Here is a 24,716-nt window from a genome sequence, read left to right as displayed (position 1 = left end):
CTACATTAAAAACTTAACTGCCTGGCAAATCCATCTTTTGATCTAGACACAAAAACCAACAGTTCTCTAAAGTGATAGAGAATAAGAAAAAAAAGAATAGAGAGAATGAGATTTGGTGGTTTACGTGCCTAAGACTCAACTGGGAATCTTATTCAATATGCAGATTTCTTTCACACAAATACTTGTAGAAAAATGCTCCAAGCTGTTTTTATTATTATAATAGCCCCAAACTCATCAACAGGCAAATGGATAAACAAACCACGGGGGGCCCATACAAAGGAATACTCAGCAATTAAAAGGAAGAAACTGCTGTACCTAACAACATGCAGAAATCGCACAGACGCTTACGTAGAGTGAAAGAAGCCAGACACAAGATGCTACCTGATTCCTCACAAGGAAAACTAACCTATGGTGGCAGGAAGCAGCCAGTGGTGACCTACAGCAGCAAATACGGGAAGGAGGGCATCCAAAGGTGGAGGAAGGAACCTGTGGAGTGACAGAACTGTTCCATACCTTGGCTATGGTTCTGGTGGCTCCATTTGTATGTATATCCACTTATTGTATGTGAATTATACCTCAGTAAAACTGATTTTAGAAACAAAACAAAACAAATTTTAACTCCCATGATCCCACCAACTTAAAAAAATGTCCCCTCTCCCAAATTCTGATTCCATAGACCTGTACTGGAACCTGGGAATCTGCATTTTTAACAAATGCGCAGATGTTCTGATACTAGTAGTCCTCAGATAAACACCTTTGGATGGGCAACCTGGGTGGGATAAAGCTATTTTCTCCACTGGCAGAAACCTATCTCGACAGGTAAGAGTATATGACCAGAAGGAAAACTGTGGCATAAGGAAACCCCAGCTTGCCAACTGGTTGTTTCGTCCTTCCCACGATACACACAAGAACTTTCAGAGCCTGCCAGGTTCAATGATAAAGCATATTTTAAAAGCCAATCTGTGGCTCTCCGCTTAAATCCCATTATTAGAGGATTATAGTTGAACTGTGGCAGCTCCATTAAATTCTGTTAAATGCTAACATTTGACCTAAACGCTTTTATTTCAAGTCAAAAGAAAGATTATTGGAACAGATATCCTCAACTTGTATGTGATCAACCTCCTTTAAATAAAATGATTGAAATGGCTGCCTAAAACATAGTCTTGCTTTAGGGAATTTACAATTCTAACGCTGATCCTAGCTAGTTAGGATCCTTCCACTTAAGCAGTAATGAAGTGAACCTGTAAGAAGTGATTATTTGATCTTGTGATTACAGTTATGCTCACAGGGTGTAACTAAAAAAAACCCAATCATCCTACAGCCTTTTTCAAAACACTCTAAGAACCTTTGCTCTTCATTTTTAAACTGCACGTCACTACTGTGGGGCCGGCTGGCGCTCTCTGGGAATGTGGAGCCAGCTTGCGCTCTGTGAAGTTCATAAAACACCCCATCCTGGGCTCTCCGTGTGCCTGGTGCTGACTGGCATCCTTAACCCCCACTCCCCATTTCAGGACCCTCTGCATACCTGCATTTCTGCAAGATAAAAGCATCTTCCCTTGACTTGTGTTTACCCTAACAAAACTAACCGCCCCCAGGAAATGGCTAATCTCACAATACCCAGGGGGACAGGCCTCATTGCCTCATAAATCCCATTATTCAAAGTAGCCCCTAGTAAGTCTCACCTCACTTACAACCAATCAAGTACCTGCGTATGAACTGATCGTGCAGCCCTCGTGTGACCCTTCCCCCCAATAAAAGACCCCACACATTCACCCCAATGCTCACACAGGCAGCTCTGGTCTGTGCAGCCAGCTGTTGCCTATAGCAGGTATCAAACTTTTCTTTCTTCCTTAAACTTTCCTTTGTCTCTGGTAAATTCTTTTACCACCCACGCAGTGGCCCACCATGTTCCCTAACAACTACCCACTAGTGGGCCATGATATTGACTTAGGATGTCAGCTAGAATGTGTAAAACAATGAAATTTAACAGAATAAAAAAATTTGGAGCACATCTCACAATATAAGTGTAATTCAGAGTTTCAAGGTAAAATACTCTGTACTGTGGGTCAGTCAAAAAGAGCCTAAAGGTCGCTAATGTAACCTAAAGCTCTGCCCAGTGACATAAAAGGCATATTTCTTCTTTTTTTTTCCTTTTTTTTTTTTTTGGTGAGGGGGAGGTAATTAGGTTTTTTATCTATTATTATTTTTTAATGGAGGTACTGGGGATTGAACCCAGGACCTCGTGCATGGTAAGCACAACCAATGAGCTACCACTGAGCTATACCCTCCCCCGCAAAAGGCATATTTCAAGTGCCCAATTTAAATCAGGTTTTATTTACTGAGCTTAAACTAACATATCCATGCCAAAGTACGAGATGATGACACTGATAATAACCTATCACAACGATGGAGAGAGTACCCAGAATCGTGGCCTCAGAATGACCTTTCTTTAAAATCTATCAGAGCCCAAAACCAAACCACCTGGGTGACTGCGATCAAGAAAATCTCTGTTGCACTCCGAAGAGCTGTGTCAGCTTCTGCCACTGTCTTTGGTGTGAATGGAAAATGTTGCCTGCCACATCGGTAAACAAAGGATGTCGCAGCCATCAAGCCACTACAGTGAGCCCTGAGGGAACTCAGGTGGACACAAACCAGCTGCCCTCTGCCAAGCCCTCAGCCACTGTAGCCGTCCCCAAATGTGCACTCACAGGGGTCTCAGGAAGGGAAAGAACAGGATACAGGGCCCCAGAAAGCAAAGGTGCATATCAAAGTAATGATTTCAATGAGCCCAGACTCTTGCAACTTTTCATACACAGAAAAGCACTAAATTCCTTAACTTGAGATGTCTGGCTTTTTTTTAAATTAACAGTAATCTTTTGATGTTCCAACTACCAGGTCTTCGTTGCAAAACTCCTACATATTTCGGTTCCTCCCTTACCTCTTCAGAGCAGTCCCTTAGAGCAATCTGAGAGGCTGTCTCCTGGGCTTGAAGTCCTTAGAAAATCTGCCAAATAAAACATAATGCTCAACTTTTAGGTTGTGCACTTTTTTCAGTTGACATCGGGTTGCCCACTTGTTCTCTTAAGAAGAGAAGTTTTAAAAAGTCAGATAAAACCTGGATTTCTAAAGCAGAGCCAGAAATTGCCAGGTTCCATCTCAGAAACCACCTGCTGAGACACTCAGGAGGCAAAGTGTGAGTAGCCACAGCCCCAAGGCATATGAGGTGCCCATGGCAACCCCCCTGCTCAGAAGAGGGAAGAAAAGGGCCCTTAAGCAAATGCTGCTGGTCTACTTAGAAATCATCTAAAAATGGAGTTGGAGTCCTCAATAGTGGGCCAGAGAGGACTCAAAGCCACTGGATTAAATGTAGCAAATATTCTGGGAACATCCATGGAGTGAGGTGGGTGGGGAAGATCATTCCTAATTGAACACAAATATTTTTGGAACATAAAGTGAAATGCGTAAACTGATAAAATGAAATGGAAGATGTTAAAAACACGCTCTGCCTGCAGAAGACCCTTTCAGTCTCTTTCAGAGACTTGATCTGAGAAGGCACTGCACGTGTGCTGGGAGGACCATTTCAATGCCTCAAGCTCAAATGGACTCATCAGCTCTCTCCCTGAATTGATCTTCAGACCACACCATTCCTCTTTGGAATGTTCTCATCCTTCCTCTGCCCCAAATGCCAAAACCAACTTTTTTCTCTAGCCTGCAGAAAGAGGTTGAGCTCCACCCGTCCCTACTTTCCTAACTACCTGTGATACCTGCTCAGTTTTACTGGATTTTGGCAGTTTCTTAGTTCTCTCAACCACCTGCTCTTTTCCTATAGTCTGGAAGAATCCCATTTGCAAATCTCCTCTGCAATCTCTTCTTTTTTCTCCCCACCCCACCTCTGCTGCCCCCTAGTCCAGCTTACCAAGAGTTCTGTCTCCTTCTCCCCACAGACATTCCCAAGATAAAAAAGGGGGTTCTAAAATCTCTCCCATCCTGATGGATTACCTAGTGCCTGAAAAGTGGGTTTGCTGACATTGCACAGAAATTATCTGGGGCTGGGACACTGTAATTCTTCTCCAGGTTAACACCAAGTACACAGTGACCAAAATAGCTTTTCCATGACCTTCAATAAATGGGAGCCTTTTCCCTGACCTTTAATAAACATCCTATACCTGTGAGTATGTTATATATATATTTTTTTTCCCCCTGCAAAGGAGCATGTTCCTCCTAATCCATAAAAAGAAAAACACGTTTATTCAATACAGAGACTACAATTACTTAGAATACTATGGTAAAGATGTACTGCCTTTTTCAGTGTCTGAACCTGACATTTTTACATCCCCAAAACCTTAAAAGGATTAAAAATAGATACATTCAGCTATAAAAGAGACTCCAGCTTTCCATGAAGTTTGTCTAATCTATATTCCTTGTTGTTCATGTACTTACTTTTCCTTGAACCCCTAAAATTCTGTATAAAAGAAAACATAAACAAGGGCCTTGGAAGTCCCAGGACTGGACCTTACCCAAAGAATAAGGTAAATGGACACCTAAAAAACATTGAATCTGGATCAGGTTTTTATTGTCACTTTCATATATTTAATAAAAGGCACTACCTTCTAAGAGTCGCATAAATGTTAATGTTCTGTTATCAATACTTAAATATGTCTGACATCGCTGAGAGAGACTGGAGATTTTCTGATAACCCAGGTGAGTAAAGTTGAGCCATACGCTCTTCACCCACAGATGTACACACAGCCACATATTTGAAAAAAAAAAAAGAAACAAAACAAAAAAACAAGACAACAACAACAAAAAAACAGACACATGGTAACAGACAGGAGCCTACACAGTCAGAGATGCATGCACATGGAGACAGACACCCACAAACCTAGGTGCACACAGACACAGAGATACTAATTACCCACAGCAAAGCATATGTACCAAGAAACCGTCTTTACCTGCAGACTGAAATCTTACCCTATCCCCCCAAATACTCCATCATCAGTGCCCCACCTACCAGTTCTGTGCTGGGATCCCTGTGAGGCTGGGATCGTCCTGATGCTCAGCATGAGACACTTTAGGTGCAGAAGGAATTTCAGCTTTTATAATCCACACAGGCTCATGAAAATTGTATAACCACATGACCTAGTCAGAAAAGCTATTTATTTTGTATTATACAACAGCCACCGCCTGGTTACAAACGGTTACTGCATGCCTCTAGAATGGGCTGTTTACCACCAATCTGTAGCAGCTTTATATTTGGCAGGCTGGATATTCTATTGTGGAAACCAAGCAGCTCCTGGGATTACATTTCTCAAACCCACATAAATAAGGAAAATTAAAACCTATCTTCCCAAACCCTTCCGTTCAGAGGAACAAGTCCACCCACACCGCTTTCACTCAGTGAAAAGGGAGATTAATTTTACTCCCTGGTAATTTTTCATTTCCCCAATCAGGGGCCCAAAGACAACTGTTTTCAAAGCTCAAAGACCTAGAGAGACTAGAAACAGATCTGAAGGTATGATTTCTTCATTAAATGACAGGCAAAGCCAACAATAACTGTGACATTGAGAGCTAATTACTGGAACCCAACTGGACGAGGCACCTGGGGCGTAGACCCAGCTGAAGAGGCCCCCATGGGCAGTGGAAGTGCCCGTGAATACACAAAAAAAGGCAAACACACTCTGACAATCTAGTAACAGTAAGAGGGAAGAAGCTGCACCTACAGTCAGACTTTGTGCTTTCCAGCCCTGAATGCCCCTTAGGTATGTGTTGTGAGAGGGCAAATGCCTGCCTCTATCTCCTCCAACACCAGCCTGCACCTTCCAAGTCCAGACAGGAACCACGAGACTTGGATGAGAAAACAGCCAGGCAGAAGGGGCTTCTAAGCACATCCTGGAAGATGGAAGCCCTGAGATAAATGCAAAAGGAGAACCAGGACAACTCCTGGAAGAAAGCAGCTTAAGTATTACTTATTCACGAACAATCTTAAGGAAATCAGTAGTGAACGTAATAGGAAGATGCCACTTGATTAGGGGAGAAGCCATAGCAGAAGCTGGGGAGAAGGCTGGAAGCCAAGCACTTTCACTGTTCAGGGGCAAGACTGACAACCATGGGTGCCCAGAACACAGGTCACACGTGACACACCCGACCCACCAGATCAACTTGATCAGATAGTCCCTTGCTTCAACCTGAGCTAAGACAAAAAACCCAGTGTGTGGTCTATGGAAAAAATATTTCAGTTCCTGTATCCTGAATACAAGAACTGTTCTCGGGATGTTCTGAGAAGATCCAAACGTCAAAAAGATTCTACTGCAGGAACCAAAAAAAGCTTCAATTTGGAACAACAGAGAAAAGAATGAAAAACAAAAAGAGACAGTTGCATATCAAAAAAGGAAACAGAATCAGAGACCTGAAGAAAATGGACTGAAACCAAGAGACAACAAGCTGGGGTGGGGAAGAATCATGAGGAAACAAAGAGTACAAAATTAGCTTAGAAGCAATAAAGAGAAGTGAAACTGCAGAAAACAGAAAACTGAAAGACTTGAGAAACTGCTAGAGACAAGAAAAGTCCAGAAAGGCAATCACAGTTCAGAGATAACCATGGTAGAAAAAAAAAGCAAGGAACAAAGTCAGGACAGGAATAATCCAGTGCTTCTTAACTGGACTTAAAAACAAAAAAACAAAGAAGCCAGTCATGCTGTAGGATTCCATTTATATCAAATGTCCAGAATAGGCAAATCTATAGAAACAGAAAGTAGATTAGTGGTTGCCTGGGGGTGGGGCAGAAACAGGGGATGCGAACAGGGAGAGACAATTAATGGGTTTGAGATTTCTTTGTGGGATGAAGAAAATTTCTAAAACTTGATTGTGGTGATGGTTGCAAAAGTCTGATGATTCACTAGAAAGAAGCCATTGAACTGTATATTTTAAAGGGAGAACTTTAAGGTATGTGATTTTTAGCTCAATAAAACCTTTTTTTAAAAACATTTTTTATTGAGTTATAGTCATTTTATCAATAAAACCTTTTTTAAAAGAACAATGAAACAGACTCAAATATACAAAAGATATAGAATAAGAAACAACTAATTCCGAGAGTAAGAAAAATCTGAGTATAGAGATGGGCACATGATTCACACAAAATCAGAAGAAACTAAACCTGCACATATCCTGGCAAAATAATTTAACCACAGGATGAAAAAAGGTCATAGGAACATCCAGAGAGAAGGGGGAAATGTTTGGTTTACTTAAATAGTAGCAATAATTAAGATTAGCCCCAGGATTTTATAAGGCAACATTAAACGCCAGAAGTCCATAGAAAATGCAGATCTATAGAGAACTGAAAGGTTTTCCCAAAGAATTTTATAACCAAACAAGTTGCCCTTTGTGTAAAAAAGCCAAAACCTGTCATTTCATATACGCACGGGCTGAGAAAGAAAAAAAGCAAAGCCTGAGGCTATATTCCAACCACACAGAGGCAAAATTCAGAGAAGCCACTAATAAACAGGACTGCTAATAATGTATGCCAAAACCATCAAGATCAGGACATAAACCCAGTTATAAAACTGAGTGCATACATCAAATTATTCTCTAAGCATATGCTATGCAATGTTAACAATGTAATTAAAAACAACAAAGCAGAGTAAACAAGAGCATGTTAATAAAGATCGAACACAGGAAACGAGAAGATGCTAAAGCCCTTCTCCCAGACAGGAATGGATTAAATCTTAGCTATGACAACTGGCGAAAGGTGTTTTGTGTATTTTTTAAATTTTTTTACTTACAGGAAACTACTATTAGAATATGAAACAGACTGCAGACTAAAACTGAATCTGTAAATTAAATCCATTCAATTAAAAATATTCTCAGGTGTCATCAAAAAAAATGCCTACGACGGACTTTAAACAGTGAAACCAAAATAAAGCAACATTAATGCTGCTTTATTATTTTTAAATGTCAGATGCAATGGAATTCATGCCAGAAAGTATTAAAAGGGGAAAAGAGGGTCATTTTACATCACTAAATTACAAAATTCACAATAGAAATATTATGCCAATTTTTATGTTCTGAACATTTTCAATGAAATAAGGCCCGTAATGGTTAGCAACATAGAAAATGACCAACACTTTACAAACATACCTATCTATCTCCAAGAAGACAGGTAGCAAAAGTGTACAGGGGTAATGAGCAAAAGCTAGATCTCCACGTTAATTTTATTTTGCATTGATTAGAGAATCCGACCAACATAGTGAATAAGGCTAACATAGTAAGTATCAAACTTTGCACCCCATAGAAAATAGAGCTCTATTTTTCAATGGCTAAAGAGTATTAGTGAAAATCGAGCACCATGTGAAATGAAAATATCAGCTCCCACAAGAAAAGGAACATTTCTCACTGCTGGATCATAACGTCAAAAAGAGATTAAAAAAGTAATTATCAACCAATAAAGTTTAACAACTTCAAAAATTTCAGCCTTTCTCCCAACTACCTGTTATATCAAAGGTGAAATTGAGAGTGTTAAAAATACCCTTGCAATTAAGAAAGAATAAGCAACAAAATGCTCTAAAGAAAATTTTTTAAAAAGAGGGAGAGGGAAAAATAGCTACGAAATAAGCAACAAAATTGATAAATTTGATAAATACATCCAAGAGGGCTCTTAAACAAGCCTCTTAAGACCAAGGCAGATAAGACACCTTGCATTCAAAAATGCACAGGGCCCAGGAGGCTTGCCAGGCAAACGTCTCCAAGCACTAAGGACGAGTTCATTCCTATGCTGATCAGACAGCTCCCAGAGCACTGCGAGAGGATGGAAAGCTTGTCAGTGATTTTAGAAATCTAGCATAACGCTGATTCCAAACTTGATAAAGCACAAGAGAAGGAAAAAAGTTAGTATTACAACTCACATCAACAGGTAGAAGGAAGAAAAACCCTAAGATCCAAATGGAAAACCAGAAACCAAAAAGGCATCTGATAAAGCTCAGCATCCATTTTCAAATGAAACCCCTTGCACATTCCGACACAAAAGAAAAATGTCCTCCAAAAGTATCCCTATCTCATCCCAAAAGCCAAAAAGATATTTAAACTCTGAAAAACCCGGAAAGAGCACATTAAAGCCAAAAAACAGAAGAAAGTGATATGGCCTCCATAACAGAAGACCATTCTGGAAGTTCTAATGCACACAGCAAGAAAAAGATTTTAAAGTTCAAATAATGGAAAAGGGAAGACAAAAGAATTATTCACAGGTAATGGATGTGCCTACCTATTGTATACACACACGTGCAAGAGTGCTAAGAAAGCAAAGGACGATGCACCAAGCAGTTTACAGTGCTTATCTCTGCAAGGTGGGATTCAAATTTTCACTCTGTTCACCTGATTTAAGATTTAGTTTTGCCCTTTCCAATGTACTAGGAGGCAAAATTAGTAGTAGCTCAATTGTTGGCATCGATACAAGGTTAGTAAATACAGGACAAAAAATTAGGCAAAACAACCAAGAGGCTAAACTCGGCCAAATACTTTTTTTTTTTAACATATATCTACTTGACCAAATACTGAAAAAAATGTTTAATTCTTCAGAAATAATTATGTTTTTGAAAATATCTAATTTGATTGATGTAATCTCTGATTTATATTTTCTCTTTAAGGACAAGATCTAAACTTTTTTTTTTAAACTTATCAACTTCTGCCTTTCCAAAGAAATGTTACATACCTACATTTCAGTGCCCCTACTGTTGTATAACTGAGTAAAACAACAAAGGATAAACAAGTTCATACTTGTATGGCACAGGGAACTATATTCATTATCTTGTAACTTATGGTGAAAAAGAACATGAAAACAAATACATGTATGTTCATGTATGACTGAAGCATTATGTTGTACACCAGAAATTGATACAACATTGTAAACTGACTATACTTCAATAAAAATATATGTACCAAAAAAAGAAAAAGGAAAAAAGAAAAAACAACAACAACAACAACAAAGGAGATTAAGAATCATCAACCAGACAAAAACTACTCCGATCCTGTAATAAGGCCTGGGGGCTGGAGATAGGGGGGAATGTCTCTAAACACTGAAAGCAAATGTTTTGACTAACAGCACCCTCTAGTTTACAACATTTAAATGGCAATTGGTTAACATAAATTATAAAATGTAAGATTTTTTAAAATATTTTGGAAAATTTAGTAGACAACTAAAATCCAACTTATTTCTGACTATGTATTGTTTTGATTCATATGGCAACTTGTCTATTTCATTAGAAGTGTCAGAGACCACCAGGTGTGAGTCCTCTGTCAATTAATAAGTAAACTTTTTTTAAAAAGGCCTTGAATATATAAAATAGATAAACAGCAAGGTCCCACTGTATAGCACAGGGAACTATATTCAATACCTTGTAATAGCCTATAATGAAAAAGAATATGAAAGGGAATATATATATATATATATATATATATATATATAACTGAATCACTATGCTGTACACCAGAAATTAACACACAATGTAAACTAACTATACTTCAATTTAAAAAATTAAAAAGTAATAAATTTTAAAAATAAAATAAAATAGAGACAATAGCTGTGGGGGAAAAAAATTCTGATTTTAAGCTGAGCACACAACCAGCTAAATTCAGGCAACATTTCCCAGCCTCCCTTGCAGCTAAATGTAGCCATGTGACAATGTTTTGGTAAATGGGATAAGAGTGGGAGTAAACATGCCCTCTCTCTTTCTTCTTCCCACTGGCTGCAGGAACCATCTTTGAGCATGTGAATGAATCAATACTCTAGGGACAGTCAAACTGTAAGAAAAAAAGAGCCGGATTATCTAAAAAAGAAGCTATTTCATATTTGGGTATTTTAGAACAGCCAAAATCATACCGTAAAAACACACATACACACACAAAAACACACACATGTAGAGAGAAAATGTGGCAAGACAACACATCTGGAATAACCTCAGTTACTAAATTTTCAAAAAGAAATCAGTTACCTATCAGTACATATTTCAAACCTGGCTGAGTATTATTTTCCTTCAGAGAAACTATATGGAAGGATCACAATAAAGAGTAAACATGTTGTGAGATGAATAAATTCACTGTTAACCTTGACTATTGACTAACCTATTATGTTGGCTTCTCTGGCAGACACTTAAAGGCTGGCCTTTTCATTTATAATCTCAAAGCAAAACCTGGAATGTGTGTTGACAACACAAACCAGAATTATTTGGCAAAAAAAGTCAAAAACAAGCTTTTTCAAATCTCAAATTAATTCCATTGTGTCTTAAGATGTGGCATCCTTCATGCTCAAGATTCACATTACGGTGTTTCCTGGTCAGCACCTTGAAGTAGAACATAAGGGGCAGTGGGAAAACGGCACCAACTGAGGATCCGAAGCCCACACAGGAGACCATGCATGCGTGTAAGTGCAGGGAAGTCGTTATCCTGTGAGCCCAGATGTCTTGCTCTGTAAAACAAAAGTGTTGGCCTACATCTGTGGTTTTTCTACTTTTGACTTTAGTAATGGAACAAGCATCCTCAAGTTGAATCTTATTCAAAGACAGGGGTTGGGGGGAGGTTTTACACAAGTAGGTGGATGATGTCATTAAAATGGGAACTCAATGCCCTTGACTGTAAAGTTTTAATACGTATTTTCCAGAAATAAAACCAAAAAAAACACCAATCAGTAAATTAAAGATTCTAACCATATGAACTTTGCTGACAGTAGCAAGAAAGATACATTTACCAAACTTTCTAGCAGTAGCCTGCAAATGTTATGCAGCACTATACCATTTCTTTATCATTACTTGGTTACCCTAACATAATGCTCTGATTCTAAATTAAAGAGGAAAAAAAGATCATGCAAGACCAAAGAAGGCAAAAATCAATTACTTTAAATCATTTAAAAATATAATCTGTTTTTAAATTTAATTCTTTGGGTTAAAAAAAAGTAACATTCATATTTTTTAAAAAAAACTGCTAGGATAGTAAGTGCCAATAAGGACACAAAACAACTGGAACTTTCATACACTCCTGGTGGGTTGGTAAAACGGCACAACCACTTTCGAAAAAAAATTGGCCACTTCTTATACAGTTAAAACACTTACCCTAAGACCCAGCAATATTCTCCTGGCTATCTACCCAGAGAAATGACAACTTTTATTCCAAAAAACCTATACATTAATATTTATAGTGGCTTTATTTACAATAGCCCAAACCTTTAGTCAATAGATAAACCATGGCATATGCGATTTTAGAGATATCATTTCACACCTATCTGACAATGCAGGAATAGAAGAGTTTAATACCAAGTGTTGATAAGACTGCAGATAAACAGGAAAGTTTCCACTGTTGCTGGGAATGTAAATTGGTTCAAATACTTGGGAGAACAATTTGGTGACAGGGTGAAGATGTGTGTGCACTACGATTCAGCAATGCCACTTCTCAGCACACTCCACCCTGTTTAAACAGTACACAACCAACACATCAATAGGAGAATATAAAAATAAGTACCGGTATGTTTAAACAGTGGAGTAAAACAGAGCAGTTAAAACAAATGAACTCTAGCCATTTGGGTCAACATGACTTGAAAACATACTTGAATGAGCAAATAGGCTGCAGAACACATCTACCTGAGATCTTTTATTTAAGGTTTTAAATCATGCAGTCAATACTGTATGTGGGCTTACAGATACAGAAATATGTAATACAAAAGTAAAAATGTGGACTGCAAAGTTACCTCCAGGAGTGAGAGGGAGGAAGATAAAATTAGCAAAGGATACAAAGAGTATTTTAAATGTTTTCTTATTAAAAAAAAAAAAAACCTAAAGCAAAGACAACATGTTTAGACTTATTACACCTGGGTATCTGACATATGAGGATTCATTTTTTTCACTTCTTTGTATTTGAAATTTCCCAATTAAAAGCAAAATTTTTACAAAGATGACCTCTTGACGTATACACAAAATAAACATAAAAACTGGTAAAAGCGGTTGCCTCCATAGGGGGAACTGGAATCCAGTAAGAGAGACTTACTTTCCACATCTGTCTTCATGGACCTTTTGAATTTTGTGCCATGTATACCCATTATTTCCTTTGTTCAATTACAAAGAAATCTGATGTCCTCTTCACCTCCAATCCCATCCCCACCCTCCCACCAAGGGAGAAAAGAATCTGAAGTATTTTTACTTTGGATAAAGAAAGGCCACTGGTGGAGATTCCAGCCCAGCCTGTGCCATGAATGAGCTCTGCCACCTTGGGAGGTGATTCTGATCCACCCCTCTCCAAGGGCTGTGCCACTTCTAAAATCCTGTCTTCTGTAAAACACAAACATCTCCCAATAAACCAGAGATCAGAAGTTCTGAGTCCACCAAAAGGGAGCAACAAGCAGTTTTCCTGCAACCCTGGGTGGAAAACTTTTAGAATCTGTTACAACAGGCCCACATGAACCATCTGTGGTGATTGCCTCATCTCCTCTGTGGAATAAAGTGGCTAGAGATGTATACAGATAGTCACTATTACTCAACACTCTGTGAGGCAGGAAGTTGAGGGAGCACTTATCTGATGACTTATTTTCCTAATGAACTAAGACATGGAGGTCAAGGTGGAGAGATTTGGGAACAGGAGGAACAAAATGACTGACATAAAGGAGGAGGGGGTGTGTCAAGGATCTAGCTGAGCCCAAAACTTATGTATGTAAAGATATGTAAAAGGAAATGTCACCTTGTTATCTGATTTCTCTCCAGCAGAGTGCAACTAACAAAAAAACACAGAAAAATTAAGTAAGACTGTGCCAGGAAAGCTGACAAGTTACGGGACCAGTTCAGAGAGTGAGAAAATCAAGATGTTGGTGAGATGACAGTCCCGAGACTCCCTGGAGTCCACAGCAGGTGAGAAGGGTGAGGGAGGCAAGAGGAAGCCAGAGAACAAACATTGGAGTGCCCAAGGAAGAGGGACCACTGGAGGACAAACGAGAGCGAGGAGGACAGAATGTGTGCCAAGGAGAGGCTCTCCAGGATCAAGGTTCCAAAGTGGCATCTGGGAGATGACGAGGCCCAGGAGAGCTGAAGTGAACTGGAAGTAAAACTCCCTAAAGAAAGACAACGTGGAGGGAGAGCGAGGTTCAGAGGCGGGGTGAGCCAACAACTTGGAGATGATGTTTGAAGACACAGTGGAAAGAAACATAGCAAGCCAGCAGCCAACATCTAAGGCACATAATGGCCAAGAAGTTGGTAGATGATGGCAAAAAAGTGAACGGAGGGTGGCATCACAGACCGGTGTGAACTCCAAAACTGACAGGCATTGCTGGATGAAGGCCGGAGAGCAGAGCCAGCTATTCTCATCGCCTGGAAGCAGTAACATCTGGGGGAGTCCTATTCATACTTCAGATCTCTGTTTAACTGATCAATTCCTCAGCAAATCCTTTCCAAACCCAACAAAATCCAAATCAAGCCGCTCACCTCCCTTTACTGTTGTTCCCTCCAAAGCAATGACCACAACCCATACCTTCAAAGCAATGACCACAATTTATACCAAGTATCCTTCTTTATCCAACTTTATGCTAACCTTGAGTTCATGCAGTGAGGAATCCATATTTTTCAGAATCTTTTTGGTTCCTAAGTTTGTACTAGCAAAACACAAGATTTCAGAGTATGAAGGGTATACCCAAAATTTTATCCAGAGTCACCGGGTCAGAGAGGCAGGATCTGTGGCATACTGGCTTTAGGACACCTTAGCCACACACACTTAAAAGTAGTCCACTTGGCTGTAAGAATTCCTAACATTGTCAGGATTCCTTTTTTATTTTAATGTGAATTTCACTGTACTGCTGGTAGGAATATAATCATGTGTAAGCTTTCTTGTGAAAAATGTGAGAAATCCAAAAGAGCATAAATAAAATATATTATTTATAATTCATTTAACAAGTCACAAAATTACTAAATAATTTTTTAATGTCCCTTTAGAGGGCAAGCGCTTTGGATATACTGCTAGTGGGAGTAATCGCTGGCTTTCACATTTTTTAATTGAACTAGTTGATTTGCAATGTTGTGTTAGTTTCTGGTGTACAGTATAGTGATTCAGCTATCAGATTCTTTTCCATTATAGGTTATTACAAGATACTGAATCTAGTTCCTTGTGCTATACAGTAAATCCTTGTTGTTGATCTATTTTATATACAGTGGTATGTATCTGTTAATCTGGCTTTTAACATTTCTAGATAGCCATCAAACAACAGCAATCAAAAGCTCTGAAAATACACACAGCCTTTGACTCAACAACTCCTCTTAAAGAACTTATCCTATAATTGAAAAGAATATGAAAACAATTATATGTATGTATATGTATGACTGAAATACTATACTGTATACCCGAAACTGACACATTGGAACTGATTATACTTCAATAAAAGGAAAAAAAAGAATTTATCATAACAAAATAATTAAAATCGGCTTAAAATTTTCATTATGAGAATGTTCACTCATAAAATAGAGCTCAGAATAATCCAAAACTAGAGGGGAAAATATTAATGTCTAAAAATAGAAAACTGGTTGGTTACATCATGGGTATACTCTTTAAATAGAATATTGTGGGAATTAAAAAATTGGTAATAGAAGTACTCACTGACATGGAAATGTGTTAAGTGTATCACTGAGAGAGAAAAAATCAGGGTACAAAATATACATGACAATCGCATTAAAGTTCTATCCACACACAAGCATACACATGAGAAAAAAACAGAGTTCTGCAGATGATAGGATTTAAAGGGATTTTTTGCTCTTATTTTTCTGGAATGTGTATGTATCACTTTCATAATTTTTAAACCTTAAGTCACTGTATAAGGTCAATACTAAAATAAATATGAAGGCAACACAAATTAGAAAAAGTTAAGGTGCTCAAAATCGGTGCTAAAAAAACACACCCTGCTGATGTGCTTCCCAAACAGCACCAGGCAGGGCGGGTCTCCCTTAACTAGATGCCTAAGTTCCTCATTTCTGCAGACTTGCTGATAGCACCTGAGTAACCAAGGGAACCAAAGGTGTGGTCAGAAGGTAGGTACTCCCAATGTGCTGCAAACCCACTGGGTTCAGGAATTCCTGATTTTGTTGTTATTTCCTCATATCCTTTTATTCTGATTTCAACTTTTCCAAAGGCCATTTTTATCTAACAATTATACTGTACCGCTTACTTATAAAAATATATATATATATACATTTTAAATACTATGTTAAGAATTTGTTTTTTCTTCTCAAGCCAGGGAATTAATGAATTAACATTAGAAACACTCCCTATCTATCAATCTACTTGTGGAATTGGTTCAGAAACATTTTCCAGGCAATGGGAAACCTCTTCATTTGACAAGAAAAAAATGAGAAAGGGGAAGTTGATGCAAACATCAGGCCTCAACTATGAGTATATTTTATTTCACAGTTCTTGAATGGAAGTGGCTTACATTATGAAATACCCAAACATCCAAAAGCCTACAACTTAACATATCACACAGTAGTAGATAAAGCAATGTGGTCTTGAGCTGTGCCACCCAATGCTGGAGCCACTAGCCCCATGTGACTGAGATGTGCCATATGTGTAAAATACACACTGGACTTCAGAGTTACCATGAAAAAAAAAACAGTAAAAATCTCAATAATTTTATATTGATTACATGAAGTAATAATGTTTTTATACATTAGGTTATAAAATGTTACTAAAATTATGTTTACCTTTTTTTTTTTACTTTATTCATGTTAACTACTAGAAAATTACATACGTGATTCCCATTATAATTGTATTGGACACCACCACTGTAAAGAAACTGGGTATCAGGAAAAAAGTAAATGCTATTTCAGAGTACCCAACCATGGTAATCATGCTCCATTCAGGTGTGTGTTCTGACACTCTTGATTTTTACAAATACACACATACAGGCATTGCCATGTATCTTTATCCAAACATCAAGCAAACCCTGTATCGAATCCTACACTGAAAGTTTTCTGGTCATTGTTGTTGTTTTTTAATGGAGGCACTGGGGATTGAACCCAGGACCTCGTGCATGCTAAGCATGTGTTCTACCACTGAGCTACACACCCTCCCCTTTATCATATCCTACATAACCAACTTTGCAGCCTGCACTGTGATGGAGAAGCAAGTGCTATAATGTGATTTCTCACACTCAACAGCACCAGGAGGAGGGAGGGAGCTGGATGCGAAAAGGGCCAAAGCAGAAATCCCACATGGTAACAAGTACAAGCTGAAAGGCCAAAAGGGGAGCCAGGGGCTCTTCCTGAGAAGCTCAGAACCAGCACAAGAAATCTAAATAAAACACAGGGTCCATCCAAGGGTAAACACTACTCAAATCCAAAGGGGCTTTACAATTACGAAATTGCAGGTTCTGGTTTTGTATGGCAAAACTAAAACAAAATACACATATTTATTAGGAATTATCATCAGAGGGAACAGGACAAATTTATCGATGAAATTTTTCCAAGCCAAACAGAAAGTCGGCAAACAACTTAGACAATTTATAAACAGTTGGTCTTAATCCAACACTAACATGCTAATTTTAAAATACATCCAACTGAAAAGACCAGAGTGGTCCTAACATCTACTTGGGATCTCTTTCATACAGTCATTACACAACTCGTCCATCTTCCCTCCTCACCTTCTTATGCAAGTTCTGCAATCATCATCAGTGTTTACATAGGTTTCTGAAACTACCCAATTCCTCCAGCAAATATTTAATTCTCTCGTAGCTACCGATCAAACTATAAACAAGACAGCATTTTTATATAACGTGTTTAGTAATGAGAAAGTAGAATGCTGACGTCAACAGCATGCAGAATCTGTAAACCAAAAACACCAGACACGGTGAGGCCTCTCAGAAATCAACCCCCAATAAAATAGAAATTTTTTTCTCACTGCTCACTTTTTGATCCAGTTTATATCCAAGTCCCTCCACACATGTGGTAGTTCAATCAACTTCTAAAACGTGCCTGAATCAGTCTGCAGGTTCCCAGGACTAGACAGAGCTGGTGGTCTCAGCTATGACTACCCAGGCCGTGAGCTGTCACCTGTACACTCTTGATAACAATGATGAAAAGTACTTGCAAAGGGAACTATATTCAATACCTTGTAATAACCTTTAATGAAAAAGAATATGAAAACAAACATATGTATGTCTATGCATGACTGGGACACTGTGCTGTACAACAGAAATTGACAAATTATAACTGACTGTACTTCAATTAAAAAATAAATAAATAAAATTTTTTTTAATGATGAAAAGTACTAACTATCAAGCCTTCTCTTTTTCTCAGTTTAGTAAGAGCTTAATATTTTAGCTTCTGTACCGATAGTCTCAAAGAAAATGGAATAAGCCAACCATTTGTCTAGCTTTCTGAACTGCCACAATGGTCCAAGCACTGAGATGGAAATGGGAGCACGTGTGAAGCAATCTACCATCTAACTGGACAGACTGGGACAACTAGTGAATTACAGAAACACAGAATAATTATCAAACACTGTATGAGCGCTCAGAGAAATAGAAACTCAATAGGGCTTGAAACGGTCAAAAATGACTTTTGGGAGGTGGGATTAGGGGTCAGCCTTGAAGGATAGAGAGTCCTGAGCAGGGGGCCACCACAGAGTCCAGAGGTAGGCATAAAAACAACCTAACCCGGGCACTGTGGGTTCAGAGGAAGACCCTTCACAAGGTCATCGAAGTCTCTGAAGTCCAGCAACTGCAACATGGCTTTGTGACACAGGAGCTTCTGGGCAGGTGATGAAAACAGGAAGAGTCCACCCCTGGATAATCTCAAGACAGGAGATCAAGAAACTAATGTGCTAATCCAAGTATAAGGATCTTGGCAAGTGGGATGATGGAAACAACAAGGAGAAAAGGGGTTGGATAGAGGGAGAAATTTCAAAGGAAAAAAAAAAGAGTCTAAGACTTGGTGTCAAAAATGACCTCTGGGAAAACATGAATGTTCCCCCTTCAAAAATAAGTAAGGAAATGGACTTGACAAGGCAAGTAATGAACAAGGTTTGGACATGCTGAATTTGAGATGGTGTTGGCATGCACATTCGACAAGCACACCAAAAACTGAGAGCAGCTCTGTGAAAGAACAGAGCAGAGAAAGATCTGTGTATTGAACTACAGAAACGGTAACTGAAACTCTGGGAGCTGGGAGACCGTTTACTTTGCAGGTATCCCTAGACAGAACTGTCTTCCCCTCACCTCCCTCATCATTAGTAAATATTACTTTTAAGAATGAAAGACATACACTTTAATGATGATGGCTTAAGGGAAAAAAAAACTGCATACAGAAAATAAAAAGAATGAAAGAAAAACACAAAAATGTTCACAGTGTGTCATTAGGTAGAGGATCAAGAATACTTTCTTCCAAATTTTTATAATTTCCCAAGTTTCACTTATTTAATCTTTAAATAGTAACATACTTATTCTATTAGAAAATAAAAACTACTTTTAAAAAGGAATAATTCCCTCTAAGCTTTTTTAAAAGTTCTTATAACTTACAGTACACCAAGTGAATTTATTTCACTGTGTATAAATTAAAAGTAAATAAATAAAAATATCATTGACAAAACATTTTACATCCACCATACTGAATACATTTAGTTTCAACAAGGCAAAGTGAGAGAATGTTTACCAGTAGGAGTACAAATTCTTGCAGCTTTTCAATTTGCCAATATCTATCAAAATTTAAAAAATGGACAATCTTATGCACTGTGCCCCACAATTTTACTGCTAGAAACTTACTTATGGGTATTCTCTCAAAGGTGTATACAAAAAATTTCACTGCAGTATTATTTATAATAGCAAACAAAATTTTTTTATAATAGCAAAAAATTTTAACCAAAATGCCCATCAAGCTTTGGGATGTGGTAGATGGTAGGAGGAAAGGAGAGAAAAAAAAAAGGAATGCTTACTATTTGTGCTTAGTCTTACTACTTAAATTGCTGAATACTTGAGAAAGAGTGAAGGAACAGGTCTTCAATTTCTTTACCCCTAGGCTTTACACCTGTGACCCTGACCAAGAACTCCAACAGCAGTAGGCACTCAAATGTTCGCAGATAAAAGTCAAAAGTACGTAAAGGAAAATGAAAATATTTACCCCATACCTTGTAATTAGTATAATTAGTATAAGTGGCAAGACCGTGCCTGCTTATTTTCTAGTTTAATCTACTTATGTGGAATTTGGCCTTAAAGTCCATTACCTTATCATTAGCATTAACCTAACAATTATTCCCAGGATGGCATTTAGACAGTTGCTGACATGTACAAAGGGCAAAGGCAAGCACAAATGAGTTCTACCACTAAAGGACTGTCAGCACAACTCTGTCACAAAACGCAGAACAAGAGAGATCATGTTCCAGACGCACCTAACTGCTGGGACGCAGACCTGTCCATACGCTTTCCGTTACAAGCCGCCGAGCTACATTTCCTGGTGCTGCCGAAGTCCAAGCTCAAAACCACATGTGGAGTCCCGGGTAGCGGAGTCAAGACCTAGCTAGAGAAAAACAAACGGTAAATCAAAATAAAAAGTAACAATAAACCTAGAAAGAGGCACTTGGAATGAAAGCAGTCTACTCCTCACAGGGCCAAGCCCAGTCCTGAACTCCCTCTCTTCTTTCCTCTGAAGGAGCATCTCCAAGGCCCCAGTCTATCCCTGGGCAGGATCACCAACTGCACTGCCAGACCCTTAAAAATTAACTCTCCGTTTGCACAAAATATTCTGAAAGACAGAATTTTAGAAAACTGGGAAAAAGCAATTCTGCACGCAGTTGGGCTTTCTTGAAAGTTTTTTAAATTCCATGTTCCCTAGCACAGGGCCTCAATTTTTAAAAGCTTTTTAAGGATTTTAGTTCACACTCTGTGCCCAGGCATTGTACTACACGTTGTACGAGCAACATTTCATCTTCCCAACAACCCTTGAGAACTCCTGGGCCATTTTACTAAGAAAACCCAGGATGGGTGAGGCCTCCTGGTCAAGGTCCTGGGGCATATAAGAGATGTGGCAGGACAGGGGGCAGAGCCCATCAGGATGGTGACAAGAACTCTCACCTTTCATTATCACTCTACACTGCCTTCAATGCTGCTGGTAGAATTAACTGAAGGTACCGTATTTGTGGGGAAAACAGAAAAGAAGACTTAATTACTCAAAAATCACCTTCTTTTAAAGCCTCTCAAAAAATGTATTAATACATTGGGAGGGTGAGTCCATAAAAGCTGGACTGCATTCTATTTTTTAAGCTTGGTTTTCAGTAGGTACACAGATGTCCATCTTATTGTTTATTAAATGAATATGTCTTATACACTCTTGTACCTAGGTATGCATTTCACAATAAAAACCCAAAGCCTGATTCAGACAATGTCTCTGGACGCACCAGTTACGAGCCTGGCCCTCTATTATAAAGAAAACACATGAGATGACTACAGTTTAGCCAGATACCAACGAGTTCTTCATCGGGGAAATTTAGGCTGTGAATCTTTCAATTCCACCGTTTGTTCTAGGACAAGCTGCATCACCATTCACAGACTGCTCTGAGGTAAATAAGCACACAAATGCCATTAGAGTTGTATCAGTCCAGCCCTCAATGAGCCTCCAGTGATCTTGCAGTTTAAATAAACACTTGTCTTCAGCTGTTTGAGACAAAAAAATTTACTTACTTTAAATAATTAGACTATGAAGAGAGAAATTATGTTTTTCTCTTTCTAAAGTATATTTTGTATGCAAAGCAAAAAAAGGGGGTAATTTATTTCCCCAAATAAAATCTTCATAACCATAAATCCATTTTAAGCTATGTTTATTAAAAATTTACAAAGTCAAAAAGGAGGCACAAAGGTGACATCCATCAATGAAGATTAGTCAGGAAAAGGAATAATGGAAAAAACATGTAAAACAGTAACAAGAAAAGCTTTAAAAGAATGTCTCATTTTTGGTGAAACTGAAATTATATATTTTATACTTTGAGAAATACAAGTTGCACAATATGTATGGTATAATCCCACTTCTATTAAGTGTATTTTTACAGAACATATTTGTGGATACTTTGAAAAGGGTTAGAAAGGATAAACATCAAACTGCCTTGAAGTGTAGGGGGTATAAGAGGTTGTATGACTTTCAAAGTGTGCTTTATCCAAGTCTGACAAGTTAGAATTATCTTCCAGTATACATATGCTTCTTTTATAAATACTTTAAAATAAAAAAAATTTTTAAAGGTTCCAGGAGGGCAAAGTTGCAAATTAACAAAATATCATTTTAGACTAATCACAGAAAAAGTCTGAAAGTAAACGTTCTATGACTCTATGAATATTTATTTTTGCAAAGTATTTTTTTAAGTGGATTGGTAAGATGAGTGTTTGGAAGGACTCACTTTCTACTCCAATGAACTATCAGTGACCAAAACACAGAACTGGGTCAGAAGTTCTAATATGGGGAAATGCAAGTATACTTATTTTAAGAAAGGAATCTTTGAGAAAGGAATTAAGCAGGAAGATTCACTTAACAAAAACAAGACTAAGTTATCAAGTGAGCATCCTTGAACTTCTGTCACAGCACCAGTGGCACACCACACCACACCCCTCCCCTCTCCAGGTTCCATGTACTCTAGAAACAAAAAAACCTGCCCTTTGCACACAAGGCTACACGGCTGAGATCAAAGCTCAGGCCTGTGGGAGCACTTCCGAGGAAACGTCATTTGGAGCACAATGACGCGCCACCTGACTTTCCCCGGATAAAGGCCACTCCAAACTCACAAGAAACTGTTCACAGTGCTTCTCTTATTTCTTAATTGGGCAAAAGTACTACATGCTGTGGTTTCCAGACTTTGATTTCCTAGAGAAAAAACATTCACCAAAAAATGTAGGGAGAAATAATACAGAATTGTCCTTTTTGTATTTTACCATTTCCTTAAAAAGGGATGTTAACATTTTAGAAGCAGGAAAACTATAACCCCAGGGCCAATACCCTTCACAGGTCAGAAACTCTGAGCAGCCCAATCATATCAATTCAGCAGATGCCAGAAAGGCTGATAAAACACCTACTCACGATTTACAAAAGAAAAACTAAGCCTCATCAATTAAAATTAAAATGATAACTTGCTGAATATGACAAAGAATATCTTCTGAAAATAAGGGCAAACACAAAATACCATATACTCTTTATGCTTTTGCATTTAGTTTGTATTTTTTTTAAAGGACTTACAAAAGAAGCACATTGTATGTACCTGAAAATCTAAATGAAATGAGCAATTTTTTAGGAAAATTATTTTTTGAGATCCTGAACAAGTAACAATAAATGAATAGGGAAAAGTAGAAAAAGCAAAGAATTATGCTTGAGAATGGTGCCAGACTCAGACAAACTCATGGGCCAGGTATTTCCTAACCTTCCTGGAAAGAAATGGGAAATGGTTAATCTTCCAGTTTCTTCTGGAAAAACTGACAAGCTAACACAGCACAAGAGAAGAAAACTGTATGTGAAGCATACTTGCCATTCCCAGATTTTTTTTTAATTTTTGTAAATGGGACATGCAAAGAATGACACCTGGTTTCAATCTTTTTCTTTGATCCATGCGTCTATGTTCTCGTTGTGAACACTGAAGTGCCTTTTTTTCAGTAGGTTTGGTTTTTTTAACCAAATTAAGGACCTTAACCCTTTGCCAGGTTGTAACATTAGCCCCAGAAAAAGTAAAAGACTACTTTTTCCATTTTGTTTATACTAGTTGAAATAAAGGACTTTTTTTTTATCTCTCTGAAGTCAAATCTAGTATGCTTCTTTAATTTTTCCTTACTTTCATGCTTAGAAAGTCCCTCCACATTCCAAGATCAGAGAAATACCATCATTTTCAGCTGTATGTTTTTAGTTAAAATCATTCTAATATATTTAACAGCCAACTCTTTAGAAATGCGTATCAAATAAAATCACTGTTCTAGAAAATAACTGGACAAGTATAATTATACTAATTTTAGTTGTAGAACAAGTTCAATATTTAAAGACTAGTTAAGTAAATTATGGCAGTAAAACACTTTATGATATAATACTATAAAGCCATTTTATAGCATACTATTTGATGACATGGGAAAATAGTCATGATCTGTTACTGCGTGGGGGGAAATAAAGGGCAGAACATCTCCATTTTTATATAAAAACAACACTTATTTGGTAAGCCGGGAAGTCTAGACACTTACCTAACTATTAAGAGAGAGCCTCCCTGAGTGTCAGGCTGCAGGTGATGTCTTATTTCTTTATGCTTTTTTGTTTTACAAATTACTAACGAACATGTGTTGCATTTGTGATTAAAAAAGACTTAAAATTCATAAATACATACGCAAAACAAATCACTAAAAACTTTTGCCCACATGCTTACGTTGCAACTGTCTTTCAAAAAAACCAAGATGCCTTTCCTTCACTTATTTAAACCCATATTACAAATGGAATAATAAATACTTAATTCAAGAAAAATGGGGCTTTTACCAGTCTACCTAATTGCCTGAGGATCTGAGGAGTAATGCCTGATTTATACTCCTGGCAAAATGACCAAATTACAGCCATGATCACTGGTAACAGTAACTCAAACTCAGCTAACACAATGGCTCCATTTTCCCTAACAGACGGTGCTTCAGTGTGTGAATCAGCACTTTGCGCTCAACCAAGCCTGTTGCATGTACACTAACCTAAAGGTCCTAAAACCTTTCCAAAAGGTCTAGGAGTGAT

The 24,716-nt window shown here is 38.0% G+C and overlaps 1 protein-coding gene across 9 annotated transcripts in view; it reads right to left on the bottom strand.

Moving 5' to 3' along the window:
- The window catches only part of SLC23A2 (solute carrier family 23 member 2), a 112,012-nt gene that overhangs the window by 72,995 nt on the left and 14,301 nt on the right, over positions 1-24,716 (bottom strand). For 2 of the 9 annotated variants that reach the window (XM_074346956.1, XM_074346960.1), the window contains exon 2: positions 20,383-20,510. The exons of 2 other annotated variants lie outside the window; for them this stretch is intronic. The gene's annotated coding sequence lies outside the window, so the exon portion shown is untranslated. Of the gene's footprint in view, positions 1-2,938; positions 3,005-5,011; positions 5,110-20,382; positions 20,511-24,716 lie in introns of those variants that run through there. 5 more of the 9 variants (XM_074346959.1, XM_074346961.1, XM_074346962.1 and 2 more) reach the window with 5 other exon arrangements.

This window comes from Camelus bactrianus, chromosome 19, assembly GCF_048773025.1.
Source record: "Camelus bactrianus isolate YW-2024 breed Bactrian camel chromosome 19, ASM4877302v1, whole genome shotgun sequence".
Taxonomy (NCBI): domain Eukaryota; kingdom Metazoa; phylum Chordata; class Mammalia; order Artiodactyla; family Camelidae; genus Camelus; species Camelus bactrianus.
This window is presented reverse-complemented; position numbering and strand designations above follow the sequence as displayed.